This window comes from Rhinolophus sinicus, linkage group LG04 (assembly GCF_036562045.2).
Source record: "Rhinolophus sinicus isolate RSC01 linkage group LG04, ASM3656204v1, whole genome shotgun sequence".
NCBI lineage: Eukaryota > Metazoa > Chordata > Mammalia > Chiroptera > Rhinolophidae > Rhinolophus > Rhinolophus sinicus.
Genome location: NC_133754.1, coordinates 130700776 through 130727985, shown reverse-complemented (window position 1 = coordinate 130727985; position 27210 = coordinate 130700776). Strand labels below are relative to the sequence as shown.

At 37.4% G+C, this 27210-nt stretch overlaps 1 long non-coding RNA gene across 1 annotated transcript in view; it reads left to right on the top strand.

Moving 5' to 3' along the window:
• Nucleotides 1-27210, top strand: part of LOC141571116 (uncharacterized) — a 56059-nt gene extending 28849 nt beyond the window's left edge. The window contains exons 2-3 of the long non-coding RNA XR_012495712.1: nucleotides 9430-9605; nucleotides 26809-27210. This is a non-coding gene — a long non-coding RNA (uncharacterized LOC141571116). The remainder of the gene's footprint in view (nucleotides 1-9429; nucleotides 9606-26808) is intronic.

The following is a 27210-nucleotide window of genomic DNA, read 5'->3' as shown; positions in this document are numbered from 1 at the left end:
TGAAGGAAACTGGAATAGAAGATGTCTTAAGCTCCCTTCCAATGGCAAAATTGCTATCTTAGGTTAAGCTATCTTGTTCTATCAGAGGCCAAGATATTACCTAATTAATGTGACAACTGAATACATACTAATGTGTTAATCAGTTTTATCCCATAAACTCAGAACATTTTCAAGCAATAAGAGAAATAAAACCCTTACAAGATACTCAAGTCTACCCTTTAAATAAAATCAATTAAATTGATATGGAGTGATAATTAATGTCAATGATTAGGTGTGTTGTGCTTATGAGTTGCCAAATGAAGAAATTAAGAAAATAAGTCTCAAATATTGTTGACGCACCCCACTACAGTCACTGAGTTAGCGAACTCTTCCAAGTATTCATTTATTCAATATCTAGTAAGTATCTATTATCAGCTAGTTATAATTAATGGAAGATCTAGACGCTAAACTATGTCTGGTGCTGAAGAAAGGTAGACTTATATAAACACAGAGTTAATCCTTGGACAGCCTGAAGTTTTGAGGAAGTCAGGCAGACCTGAAGTAAAAGCTAGACTTGAGGGAGAAAATTTTTATAAAAGTCATAGAATTAAAATGAAGGAGCCGCTGAAGATAATTTTACACAATTAATGTTTTTTATTTAGGGTTGGCCTTTAGTGATTCAAGTAATCTCCTTGGAAGTATTTATTCAACAAAACTGCGACATTATATTAAATTGATATTATATTAAATTGATATGCTGTAGAATGTGACAAATGCAGTATAGATTATGTCAGTTATAGTCCCTGCTTTTCTGAAGCTCATGGTCACACTGCCTGTCAAGAAACATAGACATTTCAGATATAACTTTAAATTGCATGAGTGCTAAAAGGACAAGTGTACAAGTAAGGCATTAATTAAATATCACAGGTTTTTGTAAGAAGTGTTATTTACACTGAGATCCTAAGGATGAGGCAAAGAAGGTAGCGTTCTCTTTGGAGAACATTCTTCTTAGAGAATATTTTCCCTAAAATACCTTTTTCCTCTCTGGGGGCTGATTGCCTCAATGAATTAATATGCCAATTTCATGACTTAAGAGGTTTTAAATTGCAAGTAACAGAATAAAGCAAAGCCAATACAGCTTTTATTCTCTTAACAAGTTTAGAAATAGGCAATCTCAAGGCTGATGATTGTAAGAGTTTAATAAAGTTGTCAAGGATCTAGGATGTTTTATCCTTCTCAACCATTCTCAGTAGGTTGGCCGTTCTCCTCAGGTCCATCCTGTCATAAGATGGCTCCTTGAACTCTAGAATTCATGTTCTACTCCCAAAGGCAGGAAAAAAATGGGGAACAGAGTTTGCTTAATATGTATCTCTTTTCATTAAGAAAAAAAATCCTTCCCAGAAGCAACTTTATTTTCTACCCTCCCCCTAAGAATATTTCCCCTTCTATGAAAGGCTATTACCAGATCTTTTATAGGCTATATGATGCAGTTAAACATAGACACTGGATGTATGTGACCAAGATGAAGCAGGAAATTACCTTATAAAGTAGTAGGTAGACTCACTATAACCAACATTGCCTCTCTTCTAGTCTCTTCATATAAAAGACTTGAGACTTCAATTTCTTGGCTTCTAAGAACCAGTGGGTTTCTCATTCTATGTGATTTTCACAAAGCACAGAACTTCAGACAGGCTCCAGGAAGCTGCACGCACACTTCCTTGTATACTTGTCTGGTACATGTCATCTACACCAGTTATTTGCTAGTTCAGTCATAAACCATAGTGAAAGCAACCTTGGACCAAGTCCAAATCATTCTTCTCACCAATCATTTAACATGAACCAGTCTTTTGTTGTCTGACCTAGCTTATTATCCAGAAATCATATGGCTAGTCCTTGCTGCAAAGAAGATTGGATAAATGAGTATCTGGCATTTTCAGACAGTACTGTATGTTTATATGGAATGAGGAGGAAGAAAGTGACTTTTGGTTATTGGTTAGGCAACCAACAGTGTCTGAGATCCCATACGTAGTTTTAGGAACCAATTAAGAAACATTATTTCCTTCATAATGACCATCATAATGATACGATGGGAAAAAAAATCTTAATGTTTCTCAAGAAAGTGATTTCAGATTAGAGTTCCTTAAGCTCTGTAAGTGTAAATTCTATATACTACGTAATGTTTCTAAGTAAAGTCTACATGGTCCAAGTTCTTTCTGCTGTTTTCCAAGCCTACTGTAGATAACTCAGGCATGGAGAAATTTTTATTGCTGTGTGGTATTAGACAGTGGATTCGCAGTTTTAGACAACTGACACTGAAACTTATTTTCAAATATAAACTGAAGAATTAGATGGCTGTGGCAGACACTACAGTGAAATAGTTTGCATTCTGTGTGGTGTTACAATTGCCCACAGAGCATCTGTGTATGATTCTGCGATTATTGTATGCTCAGTATTGATGAAGCTAAAGCCACGAGTGCATTCCCAATTATGGGTCAATTCCAGTGTCCCAGAGTAAGGAAAGGGGTCGTCCTGTCCACTTATGCTAGAATTAATAAGCATATCTTAGCTCCTTTTCTGGATTGCTCCTAGATGATAGGAATGCTGTTAATTTTATTGCTTTATCTCTCATAGGGTCTGGATTCAAATCCTTGCTCCATTACTCAGGATTAGTGTGACACTGGGCAAATTACTTGATCTCAATTCCTGATTGGTCCAAGAAGACTTCTGCTAATAACTGCCTTGAGGGTTGTGCATGCGTGTATGTACATGGGCGTGTGTGTATGCACACAAATTTTAAAAAAATGTGGAAATTTGTGTAAAGGACTTAGTGCATTCAAAGAAAGTGTCCAATAAATGTGAGTTATTTTTAAGAACCAAGTGTATTTCTTAGTTAGAAATGAAGGCCTTCTTTATTAGATAGCTGTGTATTTTTAGCTAAGATACTAAAATTTCTGGGCCTCATTTTCCACATTTGTATAAAAAAAAAGGAGGTGTTCTGGAATCGGTAAGCTCATTTGCAGCTTCAAATATCAGCAATTTCTGGCCTTGCTTATCACTTACCCCAGGGCACACTACAGTGCTTTGGAGAAAGAAAACAACAATCCCACCCCACTCCCCCAAAGAAGAAATCTAGTGTAGTAAAAGAATGTGGAGACTTTGTCACATAGTTTCATAACCAAATTTGTCTATTAGTCATTATTATTCTGTTACATGGGACAAAGACAAAAATATTGATAGTAATGGGTAGAATGTCCAATAAGTGGAAGGACTCTTTTCTCTCTCATGTCACATGGAGAAAAGGATCCTTCCACAGCACTTTGTAAATGAGCCCTTGGCTATTGCTGTAAGTTCCCAAGTTTAAGTTTTACCATTTATTGGCATCCAACAGAGAAACATAGTACTTTTATTTGGAAATACATTTGGAAAGGATTCCAGAGAGCCCAGGCAGCATTAATTGTACTCTAGTTCAGGAGATTTTCACCTTTTCTGTGCTCTGTAACTAGCTGGCACACTTCCAACTGTAATTTAGACTTACCATGAACTGTAAGGTGTTTTTAATGTGTGCAGTAATTTTTTTTAAGCCAATAACTTCTCTGACTCATTGTTCTAAATTTTGATTTTGCATCTGCTTTTCTTATTTTCAAGCACTCTCTCTGTTTATTCTCCAAAAATAGTACATTTTATCAATGGTTTTCACGACATTTAAAAACAGCAAATTTGTGTTCACTTGTGAAACCTTTACTATCCCATTAAAAACTCTCATCAGTAATGTCTACTACCCCAAGACAACTTCATTTAAATTACAATAGGAAATGCCTCTGAACCTTCAAACATCCCAATTTATGCTCTTTTAATCAAACACCGTAGGCCAGAGTGACTCTGATAGTAAACTCATTAAGGGAACTAAGGTTCATTTGGGTAGGGATTTTATTTTCTAGTACAACCTTATCTTATAGCTGTCTACATGTTATGACCAAATAATATATGTTGTCATCAACCAGATAGTTGCACAAACATTATTTGCATGAACAAGTGAACAGCTAGATGCTCTCTGTGGTCTTCTGAGTCAATTTATTAAAGATAGACAAGCATTTTATTGTTGCGAGAGGGTCATTCTCCTCTGGGAAAAAGAGGAGTATGTTCGATACTGACTTAGAGAATCAGATAAGTATTCAAATTCTTGTTTTGTTTATATGTGCTAATGATAGTGATGATGAATGTTAGGTTACATTTCTCTTCTAAAATCTAAGAAAAGACTCTACCTTGGAAGAGTGGAAGAAGAAATGTATAAGGTTATCAAATAGAACAAAGTTAAAAGAAAGGCTAAGCTCTGGTGGGCACAAGAGCATCAGTATTTACCTCAAATACAGACAGAACAGAAGACTGAGTAAGGACAGGCCTTCCATCTGAGCCAAGATTCGCTCAGATAGACCTAAAGGGTATTGTGCAGAGTGGAGTAAGGCAGACAGAGAAAGACACATTTCATGCAATTTCACTTACATGTGGAATCTAGAGAACAGAATAAACGAACAAGCAAAACAGAAACAAGCTCATAGATACAGAGAGCAACCATTTTGATGGCTGCCAGATTGGGGAGGATGCAAGGGGTGAGTGGGGGGAGGGAATTAAGAGGTACAAATTGGTAGTTAGAAAGCAGAGTATAGCATAGGGAATATAGTCAGTAGTATTGTAATAACTATGCATAGTGCCAGATGGGTATTAGACTTATCGGGGCGATCCATTATAAGTTATATAAACATCTAATGACTATGTTGTATACCTGAAACTAATATAATATTGTATGTCAACTGCAATGTAAAAACTTTTAAAAATTAAAAAAAAAAAAAAAAAGATTTGCTTCAAGAACCAGGAAGGCTGCAACTAAAGTGAAAGAACTTATAGTCTACAATATCTGTAATGGAAGTCTTCCGGCTCATTGGTGATAGTGAGGCTGGGATTATAGTGCCATCTCTTCCTTTCTCACAAGTCTTCAAGAGGCTGCTACACTTTGTATCTCTACCAAGTTCCTTAGTGAATTCTCCATTCGTTTCCTTAAATTTTATGGTTTACCTTTATGGTGAATCTATGATTTATTAGAAATTTATACTTGGTTAACGTGTTCTGTATGGGTCCAATGTATGTTTTTCCGGTGACTATCCAGTATTCTCTGTGTCATTTATTGAACAATATATACTTTTTCAACTAGCTTGAGATCCCCCCTTTTATATTCTAAATTATTTTATGTATTTAAATTTATTTCTGGGATTCTCTATTGTATGTCATGGCCTTACCTGTTGAGCCGTGCGCCAATACCACACTGTTTTAATCACTGAGAATTTATTTGTTTTTAAATATGATTGACCCCTCCCCACACGCTATACTCTTAAAAGACAAATTCTTTATTATTTTTTATCCTTTTCCATTGTACCAATCAGATGATGAATCAGCTTGATTCATCCATATTATCTTTCCCCCACATTAGCATTTACCTAGAACATAAGCATTTACCTAGAACATACTCGAGTATTAACTATAAAAGTTGGGAATTTCTACAGTGTGCTTTACCAAGTGGCAGATATAGCAAGAGGCAGATGTGTTGTGGGAAAAAAAGAAACAAAACAATTCTAGCATACGAGAGAAGTATATCCAGAAATATAAGCTCTGAATTATAGAAAGTTCCCGCTATCAGAAGTGTCACGCCATTCTTTAGCCAATACATCAGTTAGAGAAACAGCTTTCATTCTTTGTCATGGGTTAACAACTATAGAATATAGAATATAGAATAGTTTTCATTCACTGATCTTTCCTATTTAATTCTCCTCATAGGAAAGGTTTGTCTGCAAACCAATGTATGTAAAGTATTTTTTCTATCACTTTTAATTTTTAACACAATAGTTATACTTTTTTAAAAGGTGGCTTTTAATTTAAAAGAAAATCATAATGAAAAATGTAAAAACATCAGGGGAGCTTACAACTTAAAAAAGACCTTGGTAAATCTTTTTGTTAAATGAACTACCACTATTTTCTATCTGATAAATCTAGACTTTTATTTTGCTGGAGGCATGGTATAGTTATAAGGTCATAGCTATAGCAAATGCTATTTTCTACCTTTTGAAAACTTTTGGCATCTCTAGAAAGAAAACAAACAAAAGGATCAAGAAATAACGCAAGAGAGATCAAAGCAATTCCTTTTGTCAATAGTAGCAATTCACCAAATCCCTAAAATCTAAAGGATTTCTCTAGCTAAAGAAGAGTCTGCAAGCGAGGATCATTGTGAAAAAGACATCATAGAAAGTGACATCAGTTTCTAAATTTTATAAGTAGACTCTACTTAAGGCCAACTAACCTCGGTGTAGGAGAAGGGAAGGAAGGAAAGTAGAACTAAGACTTATTGAGCATAAACTATGGTACTTCGCATATATGATAGCAAGACCTCTGCAGTGTGTGTGCTCCTCTGTAGGGTAGTTATAAGTTGCCTGGGCTAAGCTGCCTAGGATCTGAATTCACTCACGGCCACTTACTAGCCACCTGGCTTTGGTGCAGGTTATTTATGCTTTCTTTGTTAACACTTTTATCATCGTGAATAGTAAAATAAGACTATTGTAAACATAAAATGAATTAATTTATATAAATGCATTTACAACCAGTGCCTGGCATGAGTACTAATTAAATATTACACTTTCCACTTTACTGATGAGGAAACAGGGGCTCCCGGGTAAAGACACATTCATTATTATGCGTATTAAATGGTGAACTTGATTTCTAGTCCTGGTCTGTCTGAAGTCCCGGCTAACGATTTCCTCTACACCCTTGCAAGTCAGTGTGGTCCCTGGATCAGCAGCCCCAACATCACCAGGAGCTTGTTAGACATGCACAATCCTGGGCCTGCTCCAGACTCACAGAGGCCGAATCTACAGTTGAATAAGGTCCCCAGGTGATGCTATGCACATTAAAGTTGAGAAGTGCTGCGGAACACACCACTGAGAGAGCAGAGGATTATTTGTATGCAATCTATTCCATTAGAGACCTCAAGTATCCCAGGGTGGGTGAGGCTGGTCTTCAATACTTTAGGCTCTGCCTTTCTTCTCTGTCAAGTGTACTGCCTAGAGGCTAACACTCAGGGCTGGCTGTTAGTTTCTCTCTGGTAGGAACCAATCACTACGATTTATTGCCTCTCTCTCTCTCTCTCTCTCTCTCTCTCTCTCTCATTTTTCATTCCTAAATTTGTATCTTGAAGGATTTACTTGGCGCTGCCCAAGGATATTTGTGACCTATGGTCTTGAACAAAATTCCAATAAAGTATGCCTTGATAAAGGCAGTAGTTTATGAAAATAGGATAGCTTAGGAAACTGGACAAAAACTGAGTCCAAATGCTAATTCTTTCACTTAATTTTTTTCTTTAAACAATTTATTTAATCTCTCTGAAACTTTGTTTCTTTCTCTTTAAAAATGGTGATACTGATAGATATGAGTATATCTCAGGGTTGAGAGGATCAAATAAAATCAAGGTATGAAAAAGCACCTGGCACATAATAGTTGCTCAATAAATTTAAAACAAATAAATAAACTTTCGATATGGATAGACCTAGAGAACATTATGCTAAGTGAAATAAGTCAGTCAGAGAAAGACAAATACCATTTGATCTCACTTATATGTGGAAACTGAAGTACTGAATAAATGAGCAAAGTAAACAAAAATAGCCTCAGAGACACAGAGGAAAAACTGATGGTTGCTAGATGGAAGAGGGGTGGAGATGGAGGAGAGGGGGGGGATTCGAAAGCACAAATTGGTAACTACAGTATTGCCACAGGACATGAAAGACAGTTTAGAGAATATAATCAATAATGTTGTAAAGATTTTATAGGGTGCCAGATGGGAACATGTCTTATTAGGGAGACCACTTCATGGACGGTGTAGATGCCTGATCAGTGCAGTGCACACCTGAAGGTGAAGCTGAATAATATTGTATGTCAACTATAATTTAACATATATATATAAATGGGATAGGGAGAACAGCATAGGGAATAGAGTCAATGGGATTGTAACAGCTACATACCATGCCAGAGGGGCAATAGATTGGGGGAGGGAGGGTTATCACTTTGTGAGGAATGACATGTCTAACTATTACATTGTTTGGTACACCTGAAACTGATTTTAAAAAATACAAAAAATAAATACATAAATAAATAAACTCTGACCTAGAACAGGAGATTTCCTATCAAAGTTAAGGAAACCTGCACAGAAGACCCATTACATTTAAGGGAGGTGAGAAGAAAATGGCTGCCCCTCATGGAATTCAGTTGAGTACAAAGTATATTCAAAGGCATATCTTACACATTAAAAGACTAAGGCAATTGCTTTTATGTGGAACAGGCCCCGGGAGGGCTCTGTTTCTTAGAGAGAATCATCAGTTTCATTTTAGTCTGTACAAATGTTTTGTAGGCGTATTACCACTAATGAATTGTAAGAAATCTTGTCCCTTTCATCATGTAATTAAAAAAACACCAAAGAGTTGCTCCAATCTTAAGAGGAATTTTTATATCAGAGATCACATTATTTATATGAGAGCATAGCACTAATTTTATTAATAGCAAATTGGAGGCAGTGAGCAGAACTTTGCTTTCTGTTATTATTTAGAGAGTATGCTCTTTCCTTAAAGGAAGATGCACCCACCCGCACAGCATAAAGGCAGAGAAGGGAGATGGTAACTAACCCTCCCTCAGTTCCGGTTCTCAGGATGCAGTGGGCAATGCACAATAGAAATGGCTTTCAAGTTTCTGCAGCTGTTCAGCTCTATAGAGCACCCACTGAGTTAAAGGATAGACACTCTATACATCCATGTGAAATCCTCACGCTCCAAAGCCTAATTAATGTCCTGCAATCCATCAAAAAAGGTAGAATCATGCATATAAAGTACATATGTATTTTGGAATAAAAAGTAGTTTAAAGGTAAATTGAAAAAAAAAGTAAATGACACGCAACTTTATTCTGTCCTGTTACACTATTTACCCACTCCTTAAAGATTAAACTTAAAAGCAACCTAAACCTTCTGGTCTCACCGTTTGGCTTCAGTTATTTCACAGTTTTGTGTAGTTTGGCACACTTGCAGTTGGGTTTCATTTTAATTTGCTGTTATGTGCACATCATATAGGCACACCATTTTTTGCACATTTTCTCTTGATTCCTTTTCCTTTTTTTTTTTTAAGAGAGAACAATGTTTAATAGGAGGAAATAATTAACAAAGAATTCTGCACAGTTTGGGGCAACTTTTTGATTTCTCGTTGAAATAGGTTTACGAGGATTGGTAGACCTTGTAAATATAAGATCAGATTACATTTTTCAGTCATTTTCTTAATTGAAGTATTCAGATATGAAAATATCTATGCACGAACAGCACCTCTCTAATGGTTATAAAATTTAGAATATATATTTTTTCTTGTACACCCCAGGGAGAGAATGCTCTTAGAATTCCTCCCCTTGGGAAACCACATTTATCACTGGAAGTTGAGAAGAAGCATCTCGTCAAGGACGATATGTGAATTGCTTCCTGTCTCACCCTGTTGAAGAACACAGCTCACCACCAGGGCTCTCAGATATTCCCATTGCACCTTTAAAGTTCATTCAGGTAAACTCCTTTTGCTTCCTTTATCACTCCTTGTTAACTTTCCTGTTTCATTCAAGTAAACTCTGCTTCCTTTATCACACTTTGTTAACTTTCCTGTTTCCATGACAAACACACACACACACACACACACACACACACACACACACACCACATTTGCCTTTTTTACTATTGTCAATCTAGCCCTGGAATATTGGGAGTAACTTCCCTGATTTAACCTCAGTGACCCTTTGGAACATGGCTACTGGTATTTGTACTCCATCTCCCTGTTCCAAGTAATATACTATATTTGTCATAATGGGGCTTAATGAATTAAAATGAGACTGGTGTGGAGAGGGGAGATGAGAAGGATTCACTTGCCTTGGAGGAAAAAACCTCTCATAAGGTCTCACAATATGGGAGCCTATAGGTCATGGATCATTCTGACTCTTCAGCAATTGCTCTGTCCCCAGGGCTCCTACTGCAACACCTTTATTACCAGTTTACTTTAAATGAGGACTGGAGTTTTATTGTGAAATCTTCTCCTATGTGCAAAACTGACAAGGATCATTCAAATAGCAAACTTGCAAGCTGTGAATACTTTCTCTGCTTTGGAATTTGCACTGGCAAGTGGGGGAGAGGGTGAGTAGCGAGGATGCTTTGGATTTCTGGAGTGCAGAATTAGGGACCCCTTCCACTGAGTAATTTTAAAGCATCCAGAGTAATGTTGGAGCTCCATGATGCCTCCTAAAGTTATCAAGCTCCCTGATTTTCTCTGTAGCATAATATGTGGTCTTTTCTGAACAGCTTCTGAGATGACAAGGCCACATTTTATCATAGAAACTACCATGTTGAATCATTTCTAAGTCATCCATATTTTCACATTTTAACTTCTCTGAAATTGGAATGTGTCTTAAAATTAATGGTTCATCATAGTATGATTGCCAGTATTTTTTTGTTGTTGTTCTTAGTGTTACATAAAATCAACGTTCTGTTTACAATGAAAGTCATCTTAGATTCTAAGAGCTACAGTACACCTTTTTAAGTGCACCTTTAAAGAGTCCCTGACTTTCAAATCTGTAATTGCAATAGGAATCACAGCCCTGGCCGTCTGTGTATTCTATTCTGCAAAGCAAGAACGTTAGAAAGTAAAATTAAAATGAAAACAAAATAATGAAAAGCAAAAAATACTTAGAAAACATTTAACATTTCAATTTATTGTCATTTACTATGAGCTGTTGGTCGGAGAGTGCTTTTCTTTTTAAATCGGCTTCAAATGCCTATAATAAATAAAGTCTTCATTTGCAAATGGTAAACTGATGGTAGTCAAATAGCTGCTGATATATCATTAATCTCCACTTCCAACAAAAAGACACATCCTGAATTGGATCAATGTATTCAATCTGATCAATTGCTGCAATCGTGAAAGTGTCTGATGCTCTGAGTCAACTGTCATGACTGATTTAGTTATAATGGAGTCATGATATTATTAAACCTTAAGGTCATTTTCCAAAAATAGTGTATGCATTAGCTTATCTTCAAATACACACAAAGAGCTTAGTATAGCTCTCCAGTTATATGCTAGGTTCTCTAGAGATTTAATTTTTGTTAAAATTTGTGCTAGGTTTTGAATAAAGCTAGGAGAGAACAATATCCGACTTAAGATACATATTGTGCGAAAGCACTCTGAATCCTTCATGGCTGTTGACCAAGAAGTGATGGAAAATGGGACTCAAGAAATAAAAATCTCATCAATGCAGTGAAATATTTTCTATTCTCTCCCTCTATAAATTTTGTGTATTGGTTTTGGCAGCAGTTAGAACTCTGTCATTCCAATAAAGTTCCTGATATTCACTAGATATCACTTCTTTTTACAGCAAAACATCTGCAAGTGCATTTATCTGGCTATGAACAAAACTACGTTTTACTTTTTCAAATGACATATCAGAAGTATTTATTTGTATTTGCAATATATATTACTAGCCCATCTCAAAAATCTGGGAACACATGTACATTGTTAAAACATCATTCATAAGTTTAAAAATATACTAACTAGCGAAGCATACACAGTGCTGTCTACCTCAGAACATTTTCATTGTACTGTTGAAAGAATTTTACTTGGTTGAACAGATAATTGCTTTGAAACTTTCTTTGGGGAAATTTAGTTAAAACTTTCCATTCTTAGACTTGATGCAGACTGCAATTTAAATCTGAACTGACACACATGTATATATACTGTATTTTATATATCTAAGATGAAACATTTTGTCACAATTCTAACATTACTGAAATGTGATACATCTTCTAATAACCAATGGCACAATATAGTTGAATTGGCAGTGTTTTTCTTTCTTTATGGTAAAAATATAATGTGGAGTCTTACAACCAGTGCTATCTCAGGTAAAATTTAGTAAAAGGCGAAAGATTTATGCGATCTGAAGAGAAACCAGAGTATCAGGTAAAATTTAGAATGATGATGATACAATAACTACTATTTTGTTGTTCGCACTGTCTCAAGTACTGCTTGAAGTATGTTTCGTGTTTAATTGTCACAAGTGCCCTACAAAGCAGATATTGTTAGATAATATTTACAGATGAGGAAACTAAAGCCTGGAGAGTTTGAGTATAACTTGCTCATGCCACCCGCTGTAAATGTGGAAGTTAAGATTTGAATTCAGGTATACCTGACGCCAAAGCTTGCTCTTTTGAGAGGTGCATAATGAATCGACCCCAATAAAACAGCAAACCATGTCCACTTCTGTCTTAAAACCTGCATTAGGAAAGTATTGTAATTTCTGGATAACACTCTCTCAATGATAATAAAGTCAGACTGATGATGGCATCATTAGATGGTAAACTCATCTATGTTTCTGTAAAGTATCCGCCTATTCAGGCAGAATAGCTTGTCTTCCTTCAATTTATATTTTCTGTAGACTTTCTTTGGGTCAGGCACAGAGCTGAGTAAATATTGAAGGTATGTAATGAGGAAAGAAATGCAATTTAAATGATGCTGAGGAGCAAGCCTTGGGTCAAGATAGAGGATCAGCGGATTTCGGTTCCATTGCAGGACGTGCTGCCCCTGCCTTGCTGTGAGATATGAGATCTGAGGCCCTCCCTGTCACTAGGTCTCTGTACATTTCATGATAGTGATGATTAAATGAGATTAAACAAAATAGTTTGTAGATCATAAACAAAAATATAGTTGGCATTATTCATTTCTAGTGGACTTTTAATAGGCAGAATCATCGATCAACGATCATTTCATGCAGACCCTGAGAATCGCTATAGAACATGTGTGAGAGAAAGCAGAATTAGGCTCTGAGAATCTCATACGAAACATTTGATAGCTCTGTGTTGTGTTGTCATTTCATTAACATCGATTAAATTAGTATTATTTCTACATAGAGGCACACATTTTCAGTTCTCTGTATCTCTGTCTCACTTGGTCTCTTTAGTGGATAATGTATTACCTTCAGTTCTAGAGGCAAACAAATTAAGTTTGAATCGCAGCTTCACCACTTAATTGTGCCACCATGAGCCTACTATACAAGTAAGTGGGAATTACACAGGTGCGCCCATAGGCAAAAGTAATGCAACTGTATACTTAAGGTTTGTGTACTTCACTGTTTGTTGCAAGCTGTATTTTAACTACAAAGAAAAATGAGTGAAGGTTCTAATTTAAGAAAGAGAGAGATAAAAACATCTGTTAAAAATGAAACTAGGGTGAGAAATTGGGGGCTTTGAGGCAATTTCTGTCAGGATTGGTCCTGGATCAATGAGAGATAAATGGATTGTCTCATAGCAGGTACCTAGGTATGTTAACTGCTTTTTGTGGTAAACAGTTACTATTATCGAACTACCCATCATTTACAATGATTTTACAAATATATTCCATATGCATTCATGATCTACAACATGTATTCATTAGAACAATGACTTTCAAAGAGCTCTGCAAGGTTCCAATGCCTCATAAAAAATGCGCAGGTCACTGTGTGGAGTGAAGGGAGGGTGACCCAGCAGCTGGAGCTCCCGGCCCTGCATTGGCCAGTGAGGTTCTGCTTTAATCTGTTATACATTGTGGTTCAGCCATAAGAGTTAATAAGTAAACAGACTCTATTGCTAACCATGTTTTAAAACTTTATAGGAAATTATACATAGATTATGTGCGATCTAAAACTGCATTTTTAGAAAAAAAAACACAGGACCATTGGGACTTAAGAATTAACAAACTATTCAATGTTTACTTTCCTCTTCAAACCAAATGTCCTAAGCTTGTTGTGGAATGTTGGGGACATGATTGTTCCTTAAGTAGTTTAAAAGCCCTGACAAAGAGCCCCACACATTGAGCCATAGTGTTTCTGGTCTTCCAATATTAAGGATTCTGGACAAAAGAACTGTTGCACTTTTTCTGTTTTTTCTCCCAGCTTTTCATTTCCCCCTGATAAAGAAAGTCTTGCTTTTCAACTCTTCTCTGTGCCAGGAAAATTTCAACCCCTCCCCCTTTTTATTTTTTGAGTTTCTAAAACAGGGGCATGCATAAAGAGAGGTGGAAGGACAATGTGATTTTCGGAGTATTTTATGGAGTGTTTGTCATACTTTAGTTCTTTATTTATACAAGTGGGGGGAGAAGGAGGTGCCTGTGATGACCAGTGTTATTATTATAATTCTACCAAGCATCCCACCAAGTGCAGTTTCCTGTTTTTGCCACCTTTGACAGCCACCTCTGCCTCTCTACCCTGCAGGTTCATTCTTCCCTCCATCTGTTCAGTTGACATCTATGACACTCATCAGGCATTTGTTTTCATACCTGCCCAGATTTAAATATTGTTCATTGTTTTCGTGCTTACTCAGAAGTCATGTCTATCATCAGCACAGTAAGTGCGTGTAACATGCTAGACTTTTCTTTAGTTAGGCTTCCTTTTCCGGGGGCCTAGTGGATATTTGAAAGTCCCTAATTACGAATATTGGCAAAGCCTTCCCTGTGTGTGTGTGTGTGTGTGTGTGTGTGTGTGTGTGTGTGTGTATGAGAGAGACTATCAAACTGCCTTCTAAAATATTTGTCTACCTTGATCAATGAAGCTATTCATCTTTTATATGTATATTTATTCCTTTTTATATACCTTGGCATCTTTAGTACAAAAACTGCCTCAATTAAATAAATATATTTAAAATAGTTATTCTAACATTCTAAAGTAGTTCAATGGAAACATTTCATTTGCCATTTGAAAACAAAATCCCAGTGTGGTCTGTGTGTGGCGCTGTAGTCCCTATGGCCATCTTCTTATTTTAAGCATCTCATATTTTGTATTTCACTCGGTGCTCATAGATTTGATGCCGGCTAACTAAAATCAGGGGGAAAAAAATATCTCTATTCCGTACTTTCATACCAGGAACTATTTTTCAAAAGGTGAACATGTTTTTAATCTGTAATAGTATAATTTATGTTCTAATGAGCACAGCGTTTTAGAGGATCAGATTAGAGAAGCATTGAGCGGTTGGAACAGCACACCACATTCCTGAACTTCCCACACAAATGTTTCCATGAACTTTAGCCAGTTCCAAAACCTCAGATTTCCTATAACCTCACGGAGAGCCTCTTGCCCCTATTCTTCCCTGATAAGCTCCAGATATATTTATTTTACAGTCTCACCTTCTCCATCAAATGGAATTAGAAGAAAATAAGGGGCTCTTGACTTTTACAATTTATTACCCTTTAGAGAATTAATGTTTGTACTTTTTAGCCACAGAAACCTTTGTTCAAACAAAACATTACACTAAAGCCAAGCGTGGAAAAGAGATAAATGTTCAGTTACTCCAGGTGAATTAGGGAAGGGGCCCAAAGCCCTAGCAGCTGGGCCCATTCCTGCCTGACAGCAGCCCCAGAAGAGCTCTTCAGAGCAGTGTAGAATCTGTTGACTTAGAGCAGAGGTTCTCAATTCTGGTTGCCCACCAGAATCACCGAAGAAGCTTCTTAAAAATACCCCTGCTCAGAACTCACCCCGGGCATTGTGATCTAACTGATATGGGTTAGGGCCCCGACAATTGTTTTTTTCAGGGCCCCAGATGTTCTAATGTGCAGCCATGGTTAAGAATTCTTGCTTTAGAGCAGTGCTTCTCAAATCTGAGTGTGCATCAGAATCCTCTGGGAGCTTGTTAAAGCACAGCTGGCTGGGCCCCACTCCCAGGGTAGCTGACTCTATAGGTATGGAGTAGGGCCCAAGCATTTGTGTTTCTAACAGGATCCCAGGTGATCCAGGGAATACATTTTGAGAACCACTGCTTTGGAGAAACGGTGAAAATGGCTAGGATTGTGTCACTTCTGCTAGGATCTGAGAAAAAGTCCATTTCTACTGGGTTTGCTCTTCTCTACCCTTTTTCAAGTTGAAAAATGTAATTCCTATGACCAGTCATGCCTATCACAGAAGATATCAATTATTTTGGGCAGTCATATGCGGTGGGGAGATGTGAGTCTCTCTTTCAATTAAGCCTTGCCCCCAAATTTGTCACAGTGTTTTGTTGGACAACTAATTATACTGGAACCAATTTTCCAAACTATAAGAACACTGGGACAATATATTGAAAAGAAGACTTATTTTTTTAAATGAAGAAATGAGCAAGCACAATAAGATATGGTATGCACAGAGCGAATCATGTAAGTCCATGTGTCATGTTGTACAACCCAGAATAGACATAGACCTGCACTTGCCTTTGAGGAAATTAACCAAAGCATCACTAAGCTGCCTGGTTGCCTTCATATTTCTTCCCATGCACGTCTACTTTCCAGGTATACAAGATCTAGAGAAAGGAGCAGTAAAATATTTACTTCATGATAATTGTTTGGGAGCAACTGGATTTAGAAAAAGCAGTTAATAATTATGAAAGATTAAACAAAGTTTTGGGACTCAAGTAGACTTCCCACGGGAATACCTGCTGGGAGGCATGATAGGCTCAGTCATTTAGGATCATAAAGCAGATGAGCCCAAGCGGGGCATCTACAAGGCACCGCTGTGAACTGGGAGGATGGGGGGTATACAACCTAAGTACTGAATTCCTGCCATAAATGCAGGTATAACGAAGCATGAGTTACTGGGATGTGTCCATCCCATGTCACCCCTAATTTCTTGCATTACATTCACTAATAGAGGCAAGCGCTTGGAGAGGAGCAGGTTGACGTGGGAATGGCTGATGCCGACTGTTATAGGTTAAACTATGTTTTCTCAGACTCCATATGTTGAAGTCCTAACCACTGGTACTTCAGAATGCAACTTTATTTGGAAATATGCTTGTTGCAGAAGTAATTAGTTAAGATGAGGTTGTTAGGGTGGGCCCAAATCCAATATGATGAGTGTCCTTATTAAAAGGGGGAGTTTGGACAAACACATACACACAGGGAGATTGCCATGCTAAGATGAAGGTACAGACTGGAGTCATGCTTTCACAAGCCAAGCAACCACCGCTGCTGGTACCTTGATTCAGACTCCTAGCCTCCTGAACTATGAGACAGTAAATTTCTGTTGTTTCAGCCACCAGTCTGTAGTACTTTGTTATGGCAGCTCTAGCGATCCAATATACTGACCCAGATAAATGTGAGATAACTGTGCTGTGAGGGAATGCCCACGGGGCCCCTCCCAGAGGACTCAAAACAGCATCTCACGAGGGAGCCCACATTGGATGATGCACAGAAGGTCTGTCATGACCACACAGAAAAGAATCAACGACCAGCAGGTATCGGTCCACAGGAGCAGCCAATAAAGAAATGAGACAATAATAAACTCTTGCCCCTTTCCTTTTCCTTGCTTGTCCTAGTCTGGGTTGCTTGATCTTGAAGAGAGAGCAGGAAAGATTTGTTAGAGCCAGCCTCACCATTATTTGTCACTCCGGCAGTCAGAGCTCCAGTTCGAGGCTGCTGGGGATAAGGATGGTGGGAAAGAGGTGAGATTTAAATTACTTAGGATGAAAGTTTTAAGCAGGACTGAATTTTAATAATCCAAAGGGACAGGAACATCATAGCTTTTACTCCAGATATTGCTAAGGGGTAGAAAAGACAGACCAAGAATAGAAGTGAAAAGTTGTGACCAGAGAAAAAGTGTTTCATGATTATAACTCACTGAGACTTATACTTATTGGAACTTGTCAAAAACGGTGGCAATAATAATACTTAATAATACATAGCTAATATTTATTTTGCACTTAAAATTATATTCTTGGCTAAGTGATTTATATGTATTGTACCAATTAATTCCTACAGAATCCCAGAGAGATAGGAGATACAATATCACACATTAAGGAACTGAGTCCCCTAGAGGAAAATTTGTGGAAGGCCAGTCAGCCAGCAAGGGTTAAAAGTGGGGGTTTGAACCCCTGTCCAGGAGATCCTTGAGTGCCCGAACTCCTCATGGCACTCTACTGCCCCTAGTTGCTTTGTTCCTGAATCTCAATGCATCCTCCTCCTTCCACCCCAAAATGAGTGCTTCTCATGGCTTTGTCTGAAGCACTCACTCAGGTTATTGCAGCAACTCCCCATAACACGCAACTAAGAGATATGGCTACTGTAAAGGTAAACAATCTTCAAATATTGAGATGGTTTCTATTGCCCCTCAGAGTTTCTGAAAGCAAGTGCCCAACTTTATTATTTCCTCTGCAAGGAAAGTCATAATCTTAATTTTAAGGTCTAAGTCATCAATCTACCCTAATTCCAGTTACTGTGACCTTAGTCATGATTCAACACTCCATAAAATGATGTTAGGTTGACGGGAAAGATGTAGTTGTCACCCATGTTAAGAAAAATAAGGCAGAGTATAACACTATGCCTGTGCCTTGGTTCCAATCAAGTCCAAGACAAAAAAGAATTCAGAACACTAACAATGGTTATTCCTGGCTGATAATGTAGAGAATAATTTACATTTTATTTTTCATCCCTCTGAATGTTCCAATTTCCTTACAGTGAGCATGCATTTTTTTTTTTTTTTTTTAAACCAGGAAAATGTATTGCTGCAAGGTGCTGTATCTACTGCCAAATGCTTCAACATAACAAAACAGTTACCTCCCTGAATTTCAGTGGCCAGATAGGAAAACATTTCCTGGTCTCATCAATATTATTATAACACATTTTATCCTTAACTATTATACTTGTGCCTTTTCCGTCATTTTTCAAAACACTGTACCTCCTTTGCCTCTGTTTTTATTAGTGTGGTCATAGAGCATACCATGATTGAAAGTGCTAGAGGAGACTGTGTGGCTTTTATTTCATTTTTGGTGAACCAACGAAAACAAAATTGATGATTTTTCCTTATGCATAAAGTATCTTTCATTGTGCAATTGGTTATGAAGTATTCTCATGTTCCACTCCAAACCCTACTCCATGTGCTGAAATTTAGAATTATCTGAAAGCTCTGCATAGAATAAAATTACTGAGCAAAAATGGATTTGCTGACCATCCAGTCCAACATTCTTATTTTACAATTGAGAGAATACCAGAGTAACTTGTCCAGTGATTCACCCAGCAAGCCTCAGAGCCTAGGCTAGAAATCCAATCATGAAAGAATGAGGGGCCCTCTAGGTACTTTAGCAGATAATAGTCAGGTAATTGTGTAAAAAGTTTATCAGCTGGTATCAAGCATCTTCCAAAGGAAGAAATTGTTTTCCATAGGAAAATACTTTGATAACCTGCTTGGGGCTAAGGCTGAAGCTTGAAGCAATAGTGATTAGGAGAAAGAGCTACCCTACTCCATGGAAGAAATGAACTTGGTTTAAGTGTGGGAGCTGGAGCCCATTTGGCTTAAATGGCCAAGGAGATTTTAAGAACAAAGATGTCTAATATTTGATTTTATGATGTTTCAACAATGGAACAAATGTAAGCTATAGAGAGAACAATACATTTACTATAATCAGAAATTCACAGAGGGAAAATAATCACTGGTTAATTGAAATATTGGGGAGGACATTGAATTTCCCACAGGGCAAATAGTGGAGTTTTCATACAATCATCTCTACATTTCTGAGTACAAGGTGTCCCCAGTTGATATATGAGAAATACAGTATAATGGCTATCAACTATCATAGAGTCCATATCATACAGTCAGGAACTGCCATAGCAACTTTTCATGTATTCTTTGTAATGCCTGGAACATCTCTACTAGGTAATTATTGTTATTCCTTGTTTCTAGATTAGGACACACAGGCTTAGAGAAGTAAATAATTAGATACAAATATTGCCCTCTCCATTTATTAACAGAGTGATCTAGAGCAGGTCATTTGATCTCTGGGTATTTTCTCACTTATGTAACAATGATGACAATTACATTAAGATTTAACACTTTACTTTGTGAATCACTTAGCACAGTGTCTTAAATATAGAAGATACTCAATAAATGGATTAATAAATGAAAATTGGGACAAAATAAATATAAGTTTGGGAATATTTCTTAAAAGTTGAGCTAGGCATAGTTAAGGGAAAGAAAATATGACACAGTCATAATTCATTCTCATTCACAGCCTATAAACTTAATTGATGAAGAAGGAAACTAAACTAGCCTATTATGGCATGATGTCAGCACATTTTCTTCTATTCCTAAAATTTAATTTGCTGAAGATTGGGATTGCAAAAAGCTTGACTATATTTAATACTTTTTCTTTCTTCTCCTGTTCCTCTTACTTCATTCTCCTTTGCTCTTCTTCCTTTAAAAATTATTTTTGACATTGGACAATAGTTTTAAATAAAATGAACATTATGTCATAACTCAAAGCAGGTCCCCTAGCCTGAAACCCTTAGAGAGGGACGTCAATTTCATATTCTTTACAGCTTAAGTGTAAGCTCCCTGAAAGTAAATATTTTTGTTTTGTCACTGGTGTCTCTCAAGTGCCTAGGACGGTGCTTGACCTATAGGAGACCTTCAGAAAGCATTGATGGAATGAGTGGAAATTTTTCTAAAAAGTCCAATTTAGCAATTCTTCTTACATTATTATGCCATAGAATTATACTGCTAGTAACAGTGGTGACTCTAAATGAATTTTTGCTGGTGGGGCTCAAAAGTGGTTTGTAGTAGAATGGCTGGGGATGGCGGTGAGGCTGGATGCTCATCTACAGGACTGGGGGTGGGAAGAAGATGCTGCCTGCTCAAGTTCTGGCCCCAAACACAGGCAGTGGGCACCTCCATCACTAAGGTATTAGTGGCCGATTGTAGCTTTGTTTTCTGGATGAGGTTAACTGAGGGGGTAGCAAAGAAGTTATAAAACTGAGTGTGGCTGCCCTTATACCATTAGTGGTTTTCTGAACTGGGGACCGCAAGGCCTCCCTTTTTAACTATTTCAAAACCACTGCTTGAACTGTCAGGCATGCACTAGCTTGGCTACTTTATTTGTACATGGGAAAGAAAAAATAGAACCATAGGCACCTAATACTGACTTCCTTCCTCCCTCCTTCCCTTTCTCCTTTCTTCCTTCTTTCCTTCCTTCCCTACCCTACTCTCCTCCAATGTTTCGTTTTGTTTTCGTTAGTGAACTGGTAATTTTCCCCAGAGACTAATTTAACTTCATATCTTCTAAATCAGAAGGGTTTGCTGAAGAATTTCTCTAAAGTCTCTGCCCAAGCTAGCTGTAGCCCTCTGCCAAGGAGAATATGAATTTGGTGTAATTCGTTGGGAATGTGTAAGAATCTGGCTTTCCCAACATCTCTGCTGCCTGCCGTGTTAAAACTTAAAGAGCCATCACTACTGCTGTTGCAGCCCCCTCAGCTAGAAACACAGACTTTGACCTCTGACTTTATTGCTTCCTCTGCTCACTTAGGAGAAAGAAATGGTGGCCCCAGAATCGTTTCCTCAGAGACAATAGTTGTCCTAATAACTAAAAGCCCAACATGCCTTGATTACTCCCATGTAGAGTTTCATGAAGGAAACATGGGAGAGTCTTGGGTACCCTTGAATCTCTGCACAAGCAAAGAGTAGTCCTTGGACAAAATGCGTCCAATGCTATTGCTAAGCGGTGCAACAGAAAAACTAGGTTTTAGTGACTCAGTTTGGCAGCTACTGGGACTTTCCCATAGCTCCAATTACAAGAAGATCATTTGGATTGTTGTTATAGTCAACCAAAAAGTCTGCACATAGATGATCTATGTGAACTAGAAAGCTAAAACTATGTCCCCAAGAAACTGATATTTTGTAGAGAACGGACAAGAAAATCTACAATGCTTGCCATATAAACATCTGTGAGATTAATAATGAATTTTAGAAACTATACACATACAGATAGGATTGCATAAGGATTTGTAGGTAAAAAATAAAGCATAGAAACGTCCAAGTCAAATCTCCAAATCTTTTCCTCTTTTCTTTCCTCTGTTTTTCATCAATCATTTGAGGTCATACGTCTGTGATTCACGCCCTGGTGACACAGATGAATCAGAGATGACACAGGGGTCCAGAATTCTTGGCCAGCCTTACTACAGATTATTCATCTATCAACCAGAAATGATGCAGTGTTCTGATTCACTTATGGTGGCCCAAACTAAAATCGGGGCTCAGGAAAACGTTAATGCTTTATATCATCAGTTGGATGGTAGGCTATTTTGGAATCATTTCTATTACTTAGGCAGAGCCTATCATCTGTCTGTTTCTTCACTTAACACATACTGAAAAAAAATCAATAATAGGAAAAGTGTCCTTCGTTCTTTAAGTTTTCCTCAATGCCTCTGTGCTACCATGTTATTTTCCATTATTTAGCCTCCCACATGAAATACTTCTCTTGGCTCAGGTTGAGAAAAATAAGATCTGATGTGAAAGAGAAAAATTAATGGTATAAATTATTAACGTTTTTCTGAACCCCAACTTTAGACATAGGTTTCCTGGCTGGTCAGGTATCAAGTCCATCAAAGGATATCTATCAAGCAGGTCTCTAATCAAGTTAATATTATTTCACTTTCACTTCAAAACCATGATTGGTGAAGAGCTTAGACTCAAGAGTCTAATGGTCTGGATTCCATTCGTAACTGAACCACTTATTTGTTATGTGCTTTAGAAAGTTGTTTATGTGCCTTAGAAAAGTGAGGCTTCACTTGGAAGACTCCCTTTCCTGACCTGGAAAAAGAGGAAAATAATATATAGTTGGTGGTTAGGAGAAATCAATGAGATAATGTGTATCACATGTTTAGTACGGTGCCCACCCTAAATGGGAGCTGGTGTCACAGAATGGCATCATGGGCCTAGGACTTGATTTAGCAATTGAGGCTCACCGCCGGGAATAAAGAAAGCCCTGAGAGTATGTGCTGCACATGGGTGTTTACAGAAGCATTATTTACAGGGTCCACCACCTCTCATGGGGCAGTGAGGAGAAGCCAGACCACTTCAGAATGGAGCAGGAGAGGGTGGAGGAGATGACAGAGGAGGGGTTGGGAGAGGCAGTTCTGCTTCATAGTAGTGAGTGCTGGTGAGGAAAATCTACTGTCCTGTCTTACTTCCTTGTGCAAGAGAGGACAGGAATGCTTTCCCTCACTGAAGCCAAATAAGAGGGGACTCAAGATTTGGGAAAGCTACAATATCCTACCCTACTGCCCTTCTGTTTAGCCACCAGAACTTGCCTCCTAATGTAACGGTAACAGCATGAAAGAGAGAGACGCTGATATTTCCAAGGAGTGCGGAAGAGGGATTCCATTGGAGCTGCATAACTTGAGCTGGAGAGAGGAGCTCCTAGGTCAGATGAAATGGAGGGCCAGTAATGCTGGGAGATTACAGGGAGAAGTGGGGTCCCCTGGGACAAGAGGGAGAGTTTGCCAAGGAACTGGCAATAAATGGTTGGCAAAGGATGACTTTCAATAGGTAGCGTATGAGGGTGAAGCTCTAACATGAATGATTGAATCATAAGAACAAAATAACACCATTTGAATAACTGACCATGAAACTGGACAGATCTATCACTGGAACTACCTACTAAGGAGAAAAGAGGGCTTGCTAAATTGTATTTGTAACATCTTGGAGCCAGTAAACAGAATGTGAAACACTTTAAACACTTATTTAGGTCCGAATAGGATCAATCTAAAAACATGATAACTTTCTTCTGATTTTGTCACGTCTGTTTTCTTCACTTCATGGAATCGGTACAGGCTTAAACAAGTATTTCTCAACTTCTCAGTTTTGTTTTTTCATTATTGTCCCTCCCTCATTAGAACTTAATGCCCCAGCTACCTTGTATATACTCTGTGTATATCTGTGTTTTATATATAGCAGGAGTAAGAATTATTTTTACCCCTCAAGAACCAATTTTCACCTCTTTGGGGGCAATAGTGCCCTGTTGAGAATGGATTAGATTGACAGAAAGACAAACTCCTAGCCAGGTGGGGCATGAGTTTCCTCATCTCTAAAAATTGAGAATTCAATGTAATAAATGTTTCTCATGCTCTAGGCATCGTTCCAGGGTCTAGTGATACAAAGGTGAAAGAGACACAGATGCTATTCTTAAAGAAATGATGCTGTGTGTTCTACAGAGAGCATTTCCAGTAGGTAATATCTGTGCCTTCTATACAGCAAGATCTATGATGGACGTCATAGTTTTCCTTGGGTGGATTTATGTGCCTTTAAACATTTTTTTCTTTTCTTCTTTAAAAAATTTTATTCTAAAAAAAGTAACAAGTTTATTTTTGATTAAAAATAATTCCCCAAATGTAAGAGTTGTAAGGACCATAGAGATCATCTCATCCAAATTTCTTGGGCCCTCAGACACATACGGAAGTGTTGCTGCTGCTGGCTACTTCATGGGTTGTAATTATTCATTGGTGTCATGGGTTTAGTCCCAACTCTGTCACCAACAAACTGGGTGACCTTGGTTGAATTGTTGACCGTTTCTGGGTCTCAGTATCCTTACCTATGAAATTTAGAGGGTGAACTAGAGGACTTCCTGGAGCTTCTTTCAATAAGAAAATTTTAAAATTCTAACTTTTTTTTTTTCTATGTGCACAATGAAGTTGTGCTAGTATGTGAAGACAATGTAAAAAGTTAATGTGGCATATTATTTCATAAGATAGTATACCTTCACTTTGGAATGAAAACTGCAAATAAACCAGACTGTATGTTAACCAACAATACTGATTCTTCAATTCATTTTTCACATATTTTCCTACATCAGCCGAAATCATTATCTTAGTTCCATCAGTCTTTTTGGTGCTTTCTTTTTCTTCCTTCAAAGAGCACAACTGAAGTTCTGTTTAATTGATTTATTTATTATGTCTGAACCTTGATTTTAGGTACGCTACCTAACATTTTCATACTTAGTTTAATGATCAACAATTTACACTACTAATATTAAATTGATTTGCCACTATTGGAAGATTATTGGCGATAACCTTTTCTGCTCCCTTCTGGATCTCATTTACCTCTCTGATATTCTTTAACATCTTCTTTTTGTCTATAGGAGTCAGGCCAAGACGGGCAAGCTCTTTGTCATGATTTAGTACTGAATTATTTTGATTATTTTCTGATGTGTTCTCAGACTTAGCATGTCCTCCTATAGCATTCTAGGCAGAACTGCACATAGCAGCATTCCCTAGTGAAATTTCATCGGTACTTCATGTGATGCCAAAATAACATCAACACCATAAAATATGCTTTATAATAATCTTACTTGCTTTTCTTTCTCAACTGTCAAAGATCATACAGATGGTTTAGTGAAAAGTCCACACTGACTCCCACAGAGTACCCTTCACATTTCTACTTGATAATAATTTAAAACTTTCATTCCTAATCATTTTTTATTATTAAAACAGCTTTGTTTTGAGAAATGGGATAGAAACAATTTTCTCCAGATGAGAGGATGGTAGCCCTTTCCTGGGGGGAGCGGAGAAGAGGGGGAAGATTCATCACAACCCACATATTCTCAGTGGACTTAATTCTGGTGTTGAATATTGTGGGGAATGGAAGAGAAAGTTGACAGTATCATCAAAGGAAAACCAATGTCCTAAGATGGTACTGACCAATAGAACTTCCTGTAATGATAGAAATGTTCTATCTGCCCTATGAAATACAGTAGCCATTGAGTGCTTGAAATGTGGCTATTCTGATTGAGGAAATGAGTTTATAAGTTTATTTAATTTATATTAATTTACATTGAAAGAGCCACACGTGGCTCACGGCCACCATATTCACAGCACAGCCCCAGGAAGCAATATCACTAATACTGGGGGCTTAGAGACTAGTTAAAAACTGTGTACATGTCTGTGATTCATTATTTAAAAATTGTGTTCCTGGGGAATATTATACCTCACCTTAGTAACATAGGGACAATGGACAATCATTGTACCTGCTTCTTAGGCTGTTGTGGTGAGTAAAAGAGATAATCCATACAAAACATGTGACACAGTGCCTTATACGTTATACTTGTTTTACATATTAGGCATTCTTTTAATTATTTATTTTAAGTGATGTGATTTAGATACTTGAATCAGAAAGCTTAAATATTGTTTTCTCTCAAAAGAACACCATCAGTTCTAGGAGAACTGAGGAGGTAGAAAAATCCTTCCTATGTGAACTTTGGGAATCAGATACCTAAGCTTCCTGAAGTTAGTATAATTCCCTCTGAACACTCTTCACTTCTTCTCAACATTTTCCTCTCTTCCTATTTCAGTGTGTGTCATTGTTAAAAATATAAGAACGTGGTAGTTCTTCATAGATCACTTAGTTAGCAATGATCAAATTACTTCTAGTTTTAACTTCGTGTTCCCTATAAGACATTTGTGGAAAAGAACAGAGGTCTGCGGAGAAATCTTCAAATGTCAGTTTGATAAACAATCACCATGTTTGTGGGTCATTTTGGAAAGAGCTTGTGTTTGTACCCCTTGATTTGTGCTGTCAATCTTTTCTATTCTCAACAATGGATGAGAGCGAACACTGAGTTCAATTGTATTAATAGGGATGGTCTTAGAATGGTCTGACCAATTGAGAAAGAAAATTTTACTTTCTTATTGAACAACATGAGTCAGCTGATGCTTTCAAATATGCACTATAAAATTAAATTACATAAACCTCACCTTCCGAAGCAGCACAGGAATTTGGAGTGCATTTTAGTAACAGTGGTTTGTTACTGAATGCCAATGGAAGCCCTTCTAGCCTCTATGTTAATGGAAATTAAATCCATAATCAGTGATATGACAATCATGTTGACCCAGTATACATTTTTTTTTCCTCTTAAGAGTCAGAATAATAAGAAACATCTTTTTTGACGTATCTTATGCTTCCTTTTTGCTTTTCAGTTCTGTATGCTGGTAACAGAAATGGAAAAGGATGTTTGGGCTTTTCTCCACCTTTCCTCCAGAATTAAAGCTGGCTTCTTTGTTCTGCACCCTGATCCAAATTGTACAGGATCTGATGGCTATGACAATTGTGCCCATCTCATTTTAGGAGCACATGAATGTATGTGTCCTAGCCCTTCGCTTGGAGCTGAGTGACCCCAAAGCCAGCTGTCGGAGTACTATGAGCAATAAAAAAATAAAGAAATAAAATAAAATAAAACCTGTAGTGTTTGGCTGAACATGCTGTCCTTCTGTGGAAGATAATTTACAATTTGTTTTCTTTCTCTTGCTGAACTGCAATGCTCTACCTTTTGACCTCTTCTTTTTTTTTTTTTTTTAATGGGAATGTGGGCAGTTCATACC